Source organism: Pteropus medius, unplaced genomic scaffold (genome assembly GCF_902729225.1).
Source record: "Pteropus medius unplaced genomic scaffold, Ma_sr-lr_union100, whole genome shotgun sequence".
NCBI lineage: Eukaryota > Metazoa > Chordata > Mammalia > Chiroptera > Pteropodidae > Pteropus > Pteropus medius.
Window position 1 is genome coordinate 1,106,694 of NW_024342468.1, and position 12,549 is coordinate 1,119,242.

The following is a 12,549-nucleotide window of genomic DNA, read 5'->3' on the forward strand; positions in this document are numbered from 1 at the left end:
TTTTTAAGAACTGGATCTCTGAAGGCGGGGTGTCTCCCTGGGGCCTGGTGCATCCGGGGTACGGTCCGGGGCTCCACCTGGGCGCAAACCCAGGACCTGCGTGTAAAGCAGACGTGCTAAGCGCTACACTATGGAGCTGCCCCCAGAGGTTTGCTTTTTAAAATATTACAGCAGCAACAACAACAGAAAACAAAAGGAAAGAATAAAAGGGGACGCTCTTGCTGTCCGGCCACCTGAGCGACGCGGGGTTTAAGGGCTTGTCCCACGGGAGTTCGTTCTGTTCCTCTCTGTTTTCACGTGTTCTAAACATCGCTGACATGCTTGCGCATGGGGGTGCGCACAGGGCCGCCTGCCACATGGAGGTCGAGGGAGGGCCCCACGGGCAGAAGGCACAAGGTGGGAACAAGCGTGGAGAGCTCCAGAAGCCGCTGCAAGGTTAAATCATTCAGGACAGAATTAAATTTATGTCGTGAAAAGGATGCTGCATGCAGGGCCGAGAGTGAGGGCTGGGATGGCGTGTCTCCCGTGTCCCGTGTCCCGTGTCCCGTGTGTGGGTGGACTTCCCTGTTCTGCAGAGAAAGGCAGGCCTGGGGGTTGGGGGGGGTGGGGTGGCAGGGTGGCCTGTAGGATCTGTAGGACGCCAGGGGCGAGATGAGGGCAGCTTGGACCCGGGCCACATTCGTGGTGACAGAGAGAAGGGCAGGATTTGAAATGGAATTTAAAAGAAATGGCTAATGGACTAGATGGGGAGAGGTGGAGGGGGCGCGTGGGCATGTAAATGAAAAAAAGGGACATTTACTCTTGGATTTGTCATAATTATCTGTCTGATCTTAACCTTTTCCCAGAAATGAAAAGACAGCTTTGCAGTGCTCTATGCGAGGGAGCTTACATCTCGGAGAGGAAACTTCTGAAGCACTGTCAGATGTAAGTCACCATCAGAAGGCTGATTTACATGGGCCCTGGCTCGGGTCACCCCTACACACAGGTAATCAAGCCATAAACACACTGCAGGTGACAGACAGACGAGAGTTTGCCACGAAGCTAACTACACTCTCTCAGTTAAAAAAAAAAATCCTACGCTGATGGGTGCTGTCTTCCTCCCAACCCTCAGTCCGAGCACAGATAAATTCTAACTGATTTGTTCCATCACAAACCTGAAGGTTTCAAACACAAGAGGTCTGAACCCATGAATATTTATTTCAGATACTTTTGGAGGAACGAATCCTCAAACGATCTGTCCCTTCTTCCTATTAGGTAAGTAAGGTCGAATTTCGCATTCCAGTTTCTAACTGAAGCGAGTCCTCAATACAAAACAGCGTCTTTAGAGTTACCAAAAATGACGCTTGAGCAGGGAAATTCTGCTCAGTTATTCTCACATCAAACGCAGCTTTGCAGAGACTCAGTGGCACTGTTAACAGAGAGTCAAGGAGAGACGGCGTGTAGCTGAGGGGGACAAAGCACAGAAATACTCCCGAGGCAGCAAAGAACAAACATCACCGCCGAGTCCTCCCCACCACCCAGCACCAGGCCCTACAGACATGGGGCTCAGTAAACGCCCACTGAATGAACGAACGAGTTACGGTGAGTCTTTGACTCCGAGTTGTCTTCCTCCCTGAACTCAACAAGTCCCTGGGCTGAATGGAGACAGCCTCGGTTAGGGGTAATGCTCCAGTGGGGACAAGGTCAAGAAGACCCTTGGTGACATCCACGAAAAGAATGGTTACACCACAAAAGCTAGTCTGAACACGGAGCAGCCTACACACAGTCTGGTCCTGCTCAGAAAATCGAGAACACCTCAGGCACCAACGTACAAAGGGGAGAAGTAGGGAACGCAAAACTAAATCATGGAAGGCTTTTCAGGACAAAGGTGGAGGAATGGGTCACCTCCCACCACTGAGGAAGGAAAGAGGCACCGTGGACACACAGGTCAAGGCTAAGAGGCGGAGCTAGAGAGCGTCATAATCAAGGAGCAGGTGGCTACGGTGTCTAAATTGCTCCGGATCTCTATCAGGAAAAGACTCAGCAGCTCCGCTGTCCAAATAAAAAGCGAGAACATGGAGAACACCTCCTCCCTCTGTTGTGAACCATTTAAAATGATAAAATTAAGGTCTGCAGGTAGGAAGGCAGGGAACGTTCAAACGCGATTTAGTACCCACCTTTAAAGAAACTTTAAAAACACTGTCATAATCAACCGGCTAGTGTGTAGAAATAAAATTCGTGGGTTAAAAAAAAAAAAAGAATTTTTTCCAAAACTGAATGTGTATTTTTCTATATCACAATGTATAGAAAGTAATTACATTACAGAATTTATAAACAATTTAATATAGCAATAAAAGTTCAAACATTGAATGCTCAGAGCAAGAAGATAACTAACTTCATCACGAACCAATTTCTAGTCACCAATTTCTACCTGGAAAAACTCCTAACGCTATCAACATCCTTTCTTGCTTCGATAGTTATCCGTCCGTCCCCTCTTTCTTCCTTGTGAACGAAACCCTCTGACAGATGGCATCCTGCAAAGGAAGTCGGCCCGGGATGGCTGGAGGGTGAATCCTGACTAGTCTGACTCTAGCCCCACGGTCATTCCCGGTCCCGTGACTATGACGGCATGTGTGTGACACACGACTGACTGTTCAGCCGACGAGGCCTGTGGGGAAAGCAGCTGCGGGGCTTCCGGGGAAGGTTCCCGTCCGCTAACAGGAGGCACCAGAAGAGGCGGAGCCACAGCTGTGTCCTGGCGTGCCCGGGGCCTGCAGCCACCGAGCAACCGTGGAGAGAGCTGGACTGGGGACAAGGCCAGCGTGCGGAGACGGGCAGTCTGCACTTCACTGGATTCTAAGGTGCATTTTCCCCAATACTCAATCATCTCTGAAATCGAGTATGTTTTACAATCAATAATATGTCCTAGTTTAACTGACAGATTTTTCTTAGTGGAACGTAAAGTAAGGATGCATGTTAGAGCTGGTGACATCTTAGATATGATTGAATATGGTACCCACACCCCCACCGAGCTGTCCCACCTTGGAACTTATTATAATAAAGAGTCTTACAAACTGTCCTACTGTTTATGTCAGTTATACTCGAGTCTGGGTACCTGGGGAGGAAGGGGCCAGTCTGAAATGATGTACCGATCAAACGGGTAACCTGGGGCCTCGTGTCACACGGAGCCCACCTCTCGACCCTGTACCACACGAGGCTGAGCTTTCAAGGCCCTGGACACTCGGGATGCGTGATCGCGTCTAACCAAGCAGAGAGGGAGCCTTGGAGATGGCTGCGTTTAATTCTCTCATTTAAGAAAAATGAGGACACTCGGGCCCAGAGAGAGGTGACCTGCCCGAAGATGCAAAACCGGTGAGAGACAGTGCTGGGAACAAAATTTGGGGGTGCGATCTGGGCTGCCCAGGACACCCGCTGCGGCCTCCTCCGCCCACCTGCCCGAAGGTGCAGCATAGGAGAGAGAAAGGGCTGAAGGAGGCCACACGCAGCCAGCGGGCCCCTCCCCCCTTGCCCGGCCCTCTCCCGGCATTACTTTGGCACGGGGTGCTTTCTCGTCGCTTCGGCTGCGTGCCGGTGACCGTCCCCGCGTCCCTTCGCTAGGTCCTGCACTTGCAACCACTCTCAGTGGTGGTTTTCCAGACCTTTCCTCTCGGAAGGCCAGCTCCGTTTCATACGAGCAGCAAACCTAACAGGTCCAGGTGGAACCACGTGAGGCAGGTGTACACACTTCCATGGCAACGGGTGTTTGACAGGACCCACGTGGCTTTCTGTCCGATACAGTTGGTTGTAAGCTTAACTCTCACCTACTTTTACACTGACCTTTAAGCTGATGTAAAAAGCCAAAAAAAAAAGACGCTTAATTCCTTTGCAGTCGTTGGTAAAACTTGTTTTAGTCGCCATTATTTTTTACCCTTTAAGCATGTGATTTGGAGCTCTGCGAAATATACAAGTAAGGTTTTACGATATCTTGGAGCCAATATAGTTTAAAAGGACTGTGTCTCCACATTTTCTACCAAGTCAGTGGCAGCTTAGCATGACACCTCTATTACGAGACGTTCATCTAATTTTGAACATCATGAACAGCTGCTTCTCTGTTAAAAAGCGTCTACAGGAATGTGGATAGTAGTCCACCCAGACCGTGTTGCTCTTCCTTTAATTTTTCTGGCCAACCCCGGTGCTTCTCACTGCCTCCAACGGGGTGGGCGGAGGCAAAGACAGGAGTTCTGCTGCGTGCCAGAACCAAGAAAGGAGGCTGAAAGCAACGGCTGTAGGGACGTCTGATCAAAGTCCTGAGTTCCGATCCAGTTGCCACTTCTAAACAAACAAGCTTCAGTGAGTCTGAGCAGATACCGTCTCGCTGGGTTTCATTTCCCAGTTTTAAATTTAAAAAAAAAAAGAAAAAGTAGCTGTGGTCTAGAGTCATTCACTCTTAACCTGCTTTCACCACATCCCATCCTGTTGCAAGTGCTGGGGGAGCGAAGACACACGGGACACAGCCCTGGACCTCGCAGATTCACAGCCGAGAGTCGAAGAGACAGATTAAGTAACATCCAAGGACACGTGAGACCGGGACACGTGGGCTTTAGGAGGCAGGTGTCTTCGGGATCGCTGACGGCAAGGACAGGAACGCACGAGAGCAAAGCTGAAGAGAAAGGGCCAGTGCTCTGGCGGGACACTCAGGGTCTCGCACAGACCCAGACGACAGGGAAGCCGCCGGCCCTCCAGGGGACACAGCCTGAGCACGGAGGGGCTGTGGGGATCCAGGCGGCATCTGCCTAAGGGCCTGCTCTACCTGATGCTCTGGGGACCTGGTGGCCGATGGCCAGTCTGCGCTGCAGGGTCTGTGGTGAAGGGGTGTGAGGTAGGCAGGTCCTCCAAGATGGGGCGTGAGGACAGAGAGAAAACAACTTGTGGAGGCAGTGACAGTCTGATCTGTAAGGGCCAGTGTGACACAGAGGGGCGTTAAGAGAGACCTCAGAACGATGCCAGTCCAACTTCCCCAAGGCAGGTGAGCCCAAGCTGACCTGGCCAAACCGAGAAGGCCCAGAATGGACCCAGCCTCTTGTCCCTCACTCAGTCCAGGAACCTGACCACGCCCCTGCTCTAAAATGCCACGATGCGATGCTACAGACGCAATTATCCTTTCCATTATCCTAGTCAGCTGATAAGTTATGCTCTTGAGATCAAAAACCAAGAAAGAAAAAAGCAGAGCGGAAACAGACGTTGGGCAGTGGGTGTATCGGGTTGAGCGCGCACCGAGGGGAGTGATGGGTGCTGGGACCACACCCCGGTGTGTGAACGCCGCTGCTGTAACCAAACGTGAACAGATGTCATCGCTGGTCCGGCCTCCCGTTACTGACCGGCCCTGCCAATGAACGCAAACCAATTCCGCTGCGAAAAAGAGGCGGCCTAGGGAAGTGAGCAGAGAAACATGTTCGAAGTCTCTTTTCTTCCTTGACGAGCTGAACTTCTGACCAATATGCTTCATCGCTCACTGTAAAAAAAATTGTGTAAATGTAAACTGTTTACAGTGATTATGGAAATCGCTACCAAAAGACATCCAACTAAATAGCAAATGAGCCTGGTGGTGAACTAAGCTGTTCCTGTGTCTAATCTACAATGCTATTATCTAATCAGGGAAGACTGAAAAACAGATCATTATGCTCCGAGAACACTGTAATTACGAACGAGGCCTTCCCCCTTTCTGCTCTCCAAACCCTGATCACAGCACAGCTATTTCGAGACTCACTTGCAGGAGCCCCATTTAAACGGGAAGAGCACTAATTGGGGCTCTAGTAGCAGCTGTGCTACTTTGATGTCAGTTCCGAGGATGAACTTGAACAGAATTCTTTATGGGGCTGCCAAGCCAGCCAGTCAGGAAGGTTAACCCTTAGGCCGCTCGTTATTCCAGCCGTGGTTCCGGAACCTGATTCCAGTCGCTTCTGCAGGGACACTCCACGTGTGACGCACCCTCTGACTGGGACCTCCGCTCCGTGGCCATCACAGAGCGGTCAAGTGCCGAGTGAACAGGCCTGACGAGGAAGCGGCAGCTCTGGGACCCACGCCTGGTTTGCTGGAAGTAGCACTTCATTGACAGCTAGAAACTTCGGCTTCCAGCCACCACGTGGCCACTACTGCTGCAGCCTCGGACGGCGTTCTGGGCCTCGCTTTCCTCATCTGTGGAAGTGAGTTGGCCTAGACAACTGCTAAAGAGTGTCCTTACTCCTTGAAAACCAAGGTTAGGGCAACCTGACTTATCCGGCCCAGCCCGGGACCCCTCGGGCTCTGTGAGTGGCGTGGACCAGTCTGCTCTGCTGGCTGTTCCTGAGGAAGGCACCCCCACTCCCGGAGAGCGGCTGGTGTACTGGTTTCTCGAGAAGGTTCTGGAACCCGGTGCACCCATCAACTCCCCAAGAGACTGTGACTGCTCTAGGTCTGTTTTTAAGCAAACTCAAAAATGAGTGTTACTAACCAAAAAATTAAAAACTCAGTTTTAAAATAACCAGAAAAAGTGAATTGGTCATTCTTGAAGGATGCTAGAGAACCAACTCTATTTTGATAACCGGTAAATAAAGGGAAAGAATTGAGCATTTCTTCTGTCCTTTGTAAGCTGTACCATCGGGTAATCAAATAGTTATTATGGGGAAGTCAGTCTTTATAGCTCCAGCTAATAGATGAACAAGGCACGATAGCATTAATATATCACCGCTCTGTACGCTAATGAATCTAGACATTGAGCATAAATAGCTGCTAATATCATCAAAAAGAAAACCATCCAGACATTTCGTGCCTCCTGATAGAAGATAATACCATCAATGAAGTAATCTTGCCAAAACAAACAAACAAATCAAACATGACTCTGACCAAGCTTCCTAATCCAACTACGAATCTAGAGCACAGAGGACAGAGAAGCAGGTTTGACAAAACCACGGTGATGTCATCAGCAAAATCCAGACTGGAAAACGGTGCAGGACAGACAACCTGGTCTCTTTCAAAACACCAACGACAGACACCGTGAGAGGGACAGGAAGAAAAGAAAGTGGAAGAGAAAGATGTCGAGGGGAAAAGTATAGGTTAAGAGAGACACAAATGACCTATCAACCAATCGCGAGAAGTGGATTTTATCGAAATCCCAATTCGAACAAAACGTGGGGCAAAAAAAAGAATTTGTGATGCCTATGAGATACCTGGAAACTTGAAAACTGACTGGACACTTAATGTTATGGAGTTTTTATTCATTTTAAGTGAGATAACGTCTTGTGGTTATGTAATTTAAAAAGTCGTTATGTTTTATGTATCTCTCTAGCCTTTGAGATACATACTAAAATACAGATAAAACGTCTCAGATTTGCTTCAAAATAACATGAGGCTGATGGCTTCTAGGGTACACATGAGTTCATGACAATTTTGTGTGTGTTCAAAATTTTTCATTAAAAAGTTTTAAAAATAAAACATTTAAAAAATATTGGGGGGACGTGGTGCCATAGTGTAGAGGTTAGCACGTCTGCTTCACACGCGGAAGGTCCTGGGTTCGCGCCCCAGTGGAGCCACGGTCCCTGGTATACGGCCATGCCACCCTGAACGTGCCTGATCTCGTCTGATCTCGGAAGCTAAGCAGGGTCGGGCCCGGTTAGTACTTGGATGGGAGACCACCCAGGAAGACCAGGTTCTGCAGGCGTAAAAAATAATAATAATAAAATATACATTGGGGAAGAACAGGAAGGGCACGGGGTTTTAGGGCTGCGACACTACTCTGCATGAAACCACTCAGTCCCGTGAAGAGCCGTGGCGGTTCTTCGTTGTAAGGGACATGCCACTGGTGGGGGATGTTCGCTCTGGGGGAGGCTGTGTGGGGTGGGGACGGGGGACGTAGGAACTCCTTGTTCTTTTCACTCAGTTTTGTTGTGAATTAAAAACTGCTCTAAAGAAAGTTTATTAAGTTAAATAATAATAATAAAAAGATTGTCCCCTGCATGGTTCACACTCTACCGTGTGCCATCTTGCACCAAAGTTCAAACAGGCTGAGACACACCGCTCTTCGGAACAATTACGGATCGGGGCCCTTTATCCGGTTTTTAATTTTATACATAAGGGACTTCCGGCAAAGAAAATTTTACTGCTGTTTTTAATATGGCCAGATCATCCCCGCCCTTTCTCCCACAATCCTTGCCCTTCATTTATACCACAAAACCCTAAAAATTATGCCAAAGAAGAGCCCTTTATGCACAGAACTGGATTATGACCTTGAACTTCATGTACACTGAAGCGTCCAGCTACAACTATCTAGTGACGATCTGGGGCACGAGCCTGAACAGATAAGTGAAGCACCGCAGAGATGGTGGCTGTCACTTGTGCCACTTGCTCTTCTCTGTTTCCCTCCCACCGAGGCTTGGGCCTCGAGAACTCTCCTAGGCATTGCCTGGCTCGGCAGAGGCAGAGGCTGGAGGCTGTGGGCACCCAATCTAGGTCAAATATGGGACGGAGCACCTTCCTTTCTGCCTCATCGTTTTAAAGAACATCAGGCCAACCAATGAATGGAAACAGTTAAGATCCAGAGTCTATCTGCAATCTCGTTGTAAGCAGATTAGGAAATTTAACCAATACTTGTGTATCTTCCTTTCTGTATCAGAAGCATATGAGCAAATATTTGTTTTTTTCTAAGTAAGTTGCATTACTTACTTGCCACTGAATATTAGAAGCTGTTCTTTAAAAAAAAAAAAAGAGCCCTAAACTTTAGTAATGAAACAAAATCACTCAAGCAATCCTGGGCTTACTGCTACCTGCAACCCCTCTGCACAGTGTGTGGAACATAGCACGTGCTCAACGAAATATCTGCTGAATGAAGAAATGAATGGAGCTCAATTAATTGAACTCTCTGTGTTGGAAATGGAGAGGTCATGTGATAGCCCCATGGAGACACATCTGCTTGGCAGCAGAGCCACTTACGCTGGAATATTCTTTACTTTGGAATGGGGTTCTTTCCACTTGACCACACTACCTCCTTGCAGACGAGCCATTGGCCCCAGGAAGGAAAAAAGATGGATGGATGGATGACAGATAAATAACAAAATTCACCCACCTACAGGATTCTACGGGATCTCTTTTTTCCTCCCTCAAAACCTTAGGCTACTTGGTCTGCTCAAGTGGACATTTAAACTTTTTATTTAAAACAGAATAAAACTGTATGTATCTCCAATTTAGAATCTCAGTTAAAACTGTAAATGTTTCTTTACATAGCTTTTGGTCTGCAAATTGCCAAGAGTACAAATATGTCACTAACAAGAAAATTGCTGTTTCTTTGGGGGTGGGGCGGGGCGGGGAATATCCATTACATACATATAGACATACATATACACATGCAAAAATGTAGACAGACAGATAGATAGACAGACAGACAGATAGATATAAGCTCGTGCGTGATATGAAAACAGCCTTTGAAAGGGAGGTGGGTGAGGGGAGAAAGCGAGCTGCCACTTCATAAGAGCGGTAAGTAAGTAGCTCTAAGCATTAAACTGCTTTAAAAATGAACCAGCCACTCAACTCGTTAAAGAGCAAATGCTGGACCAGGCAAAAAGTTCCTCTCGCTCGGAGCACACCTGATTCTGACCCCAAAACGTGGACCACTGCAGTCAGCGAAGGCTGCGGCGATTAAGAGATTCTCATATTCAAGAGAGCAGAAGACAGACTGGCAGGCACCAGCTCACGCACACGGTAAGCTATTTCATGTGTCTGCACTTTGTCTTTACGTAAAACAAATGGGACCTTAGGGCAAAAAGGTAAGGGGGCACAAAATAACACATCGCCCTCCACCCATCAGGAAGAACTGACGCTAGACAGTTATGCTTCCCAATTAGTTCTTAAAAATCAGTGCACAATATTCGATCATCTTGTGAATTCTGCTCTCCTTGGAAACTCTCTTTAAAATGGGTTTTGACTGGTAGAAAAGCTGTGCAGAAACATTAGCCTGCCTAGTTCCGTTTAAAAAAGAAAACAACAAAAAAAACACAAGAAATGTTGAGCTTTAACTATTTCCCTGCTGCTAAGGAGAGCCTTCTTAGTTCAACGAATTCTGGCACTTCTCACAAGAGACAGCAGTCAGCAAAGACAATTTAATTCCTTGTTAGTGGAGGAAATACTTCAATGGAGCAGATTAGGAAGTAAAACCCCGGAGGAAGAATTTCAGTCACCCGAAATTTTTAAAAGTAAGGATTAAGCCCCACGTTTTCACCCGAAATCAGCAGTGCTTTTTTTCCCCACGAGCTGAATGTGGAGGAGGGTATCGTGTCTCGAAGCAGCAGGGCTCCTAATTGCAACAAAGAACAGCACAGAGATTGTTACCCAAAATATAAATATGATTTCAGAGCTGTTGGCCAGAACTCACATCTTGTGACTATATGAAACTTAATTTCACACCTTGTATAAACATTTGCTCATTTACAGCAATTGTTGCAAGTTTTAAGGAAAACCACTATTTGTTTTGGCTAAATTACAATAAATCGCACACTTCTGATTTTTGCTAAGGACGTGTCCCCTCGAAACTGGCAAGAGACACGCGTAAAGCTGCATGGCGTCTGGGCCCATGTGCTCAAACGAAACGAAAATACCCTCGCTGAGAACGAAGAAGTCAAACGCCCAAGAAAACGCACAGATGATCCAAACTTCTTCTCCCTCTCCGTTTATTTATTTTAAAATGTGGCCATTTGTGAGATACAAGCCTCGCCGATGCAAGCTGCACAGCTCCTCCTGCATCGACCATTCCAAGAAGAAGGGACCACGAGTCCACAAGACGGGGCTCGGGGGGTCTCGCTGGATTCGCAGCCACGCGGGGAGCCAAAGGCAGTCTGCGCCCATGGGGGCGAAGGCCACTGAACATCCTGACACAGTGCCACAGAGCCACGCTGCCGGCTGAGGGAGGAGGGCTTCCATCCACTGTGCCCACTGTGCGGCGAGCCACCCCCAGGACACACGAAGGCGGCAGGGAATTAACGCGCTTTCTAACAGGGACGGGCCCGGGGTCCCAAACAAACTGGACCACTGGCCCGTTTTCTCCCCACTGTATTTATCCTGAAGTGGTGGGGAAGGCGAGAAATGGGGTTGCAATCGGGAGGAGAGCACATGGGCAAAGGAGCTTACGACTCTCAGACCCCGCCCGCCCCCGCCATGTGTGTCAGCGGCAGTAGCAAAGGCGGGAGCGGACAGCATGCGGTTTGCACCCCGAGTGTTCCCTGTGCGTGGTACTCCGCTACACTGATGCCCGACGACACTCCCAGGGGTTACGCCCTTGTACAGTCCCCGCCCCTTGAGCCCGGCACGACCTGTGACTTAACTAATAAAATGTGGCTGGACACTGAGGTAGCTCACTCAGAGTCTCCTCTTCGTGGCTCAAGGACTTTGCGGCAGATTTAGGACATGTGTGCAAAACTTAGACCAAGAATAACAAGCGACCCACCAAGCAAACTCTCTCTCCCCACTCACGGTGAGGGCTTGTCCCTTAAGGAACGGGTCCCGTCCGTCGCCCGGGGAAGAACCTCCTTTCCTTTCAGTTCTTATTTCAAAGGCTGCCTGTGATACTTGACAAAATTGGCTCTGACTTGGGTGTGAGACAAATATACGGAGTTTATTACTACATTAAACCTAGACTTCGCTTCCAGTCATGAACAATGGATATTTTTAGCATCTAAAAATGTGCATCTCAGACAGATATGTAAATATTTAGCACCATCCTTCTGAGACTGTTCAGCTTTCACTTTCAATCATGCAGAGGTATGCAAGTGTTTTCATTAATAGTCTAATTATATCGTATATTTTCATTCCGCGCAATATTTTGCTTCTATATTTGAAATAATTGAATTCATTAGTGCTAATAAATGTTCTAAATGGACATTTTAACAACTGAAATTAGCACGTACCGTATCCCTCGAAACAGTTTATGAAGCAAGAACTACTGTTTATATTACACAAAGGCAAAACTATCCGCAGTCTGTAGCTTGGCTCAAGGTCGCGTATCAGCTTAGAGTCCTCACAACTCAATCGCATTTAACCAGGGCCGGTTTTTGACCTCCGGTCCCAAGAATAAGTCCAAGTACCTTCCCTTGGTGCCCCAGGCCCCAACCTGTCCGTATGACCTTACGTGAACGCTCCCCACTTTCGTGCTCCCCTGTCTGGAACGCTGTGCCCGCGGACACCTACATGGCTAACTCCTTCCCCCTCGCCTTTGCTCGAATGTCCCTCCCTCAAGGAAGTCTCCCCTCGCCATTCCTTTAAACGCTGCGACCCGTCTCCCCCAGCTCTGCTCCACTCGTCTCTCGGCACCACTCACCTGTCCCCCCAGATGCTACGACTTTGTCCTGGTTACCCGCTTCTGCGCTCCCTGCTAACACGTAAGCACCAAGCCCGGGGGCTTTGTCTCATTCGTGGACGTGTCCTGAGCACCTGCCACAGGGCCTGTTCTCAGGACTCACTGCTCTCTGCGCTGGGGCTTCAGCAGCGAACAAGAGAGACGTGGTTCCTCTTGCACAGAGATTGTGGCCAAATAATTGAAAACAAAACAAG

General features: G+C 48.4%; 1 protein-coding gene and 1 pseudogene across 4 annotated transcripts in view; one reads left to right on the forward strand and one right to left on the reverse strand.

Annotated features, from left to right (window-relative positions):
• The window catches only part of MED27 (mediator complex subunit 27), a 175,410-nt gene that overhangs the window by 80,054 nt on the left and 82,807 nt on the right, over positions 1-12,549 (reverse strand). The window lies entirely within an intron of this gene.
• Positions 7,557-7,675, forward strand: LOC120602758 (uncharacterized; annotated as a pseudogene).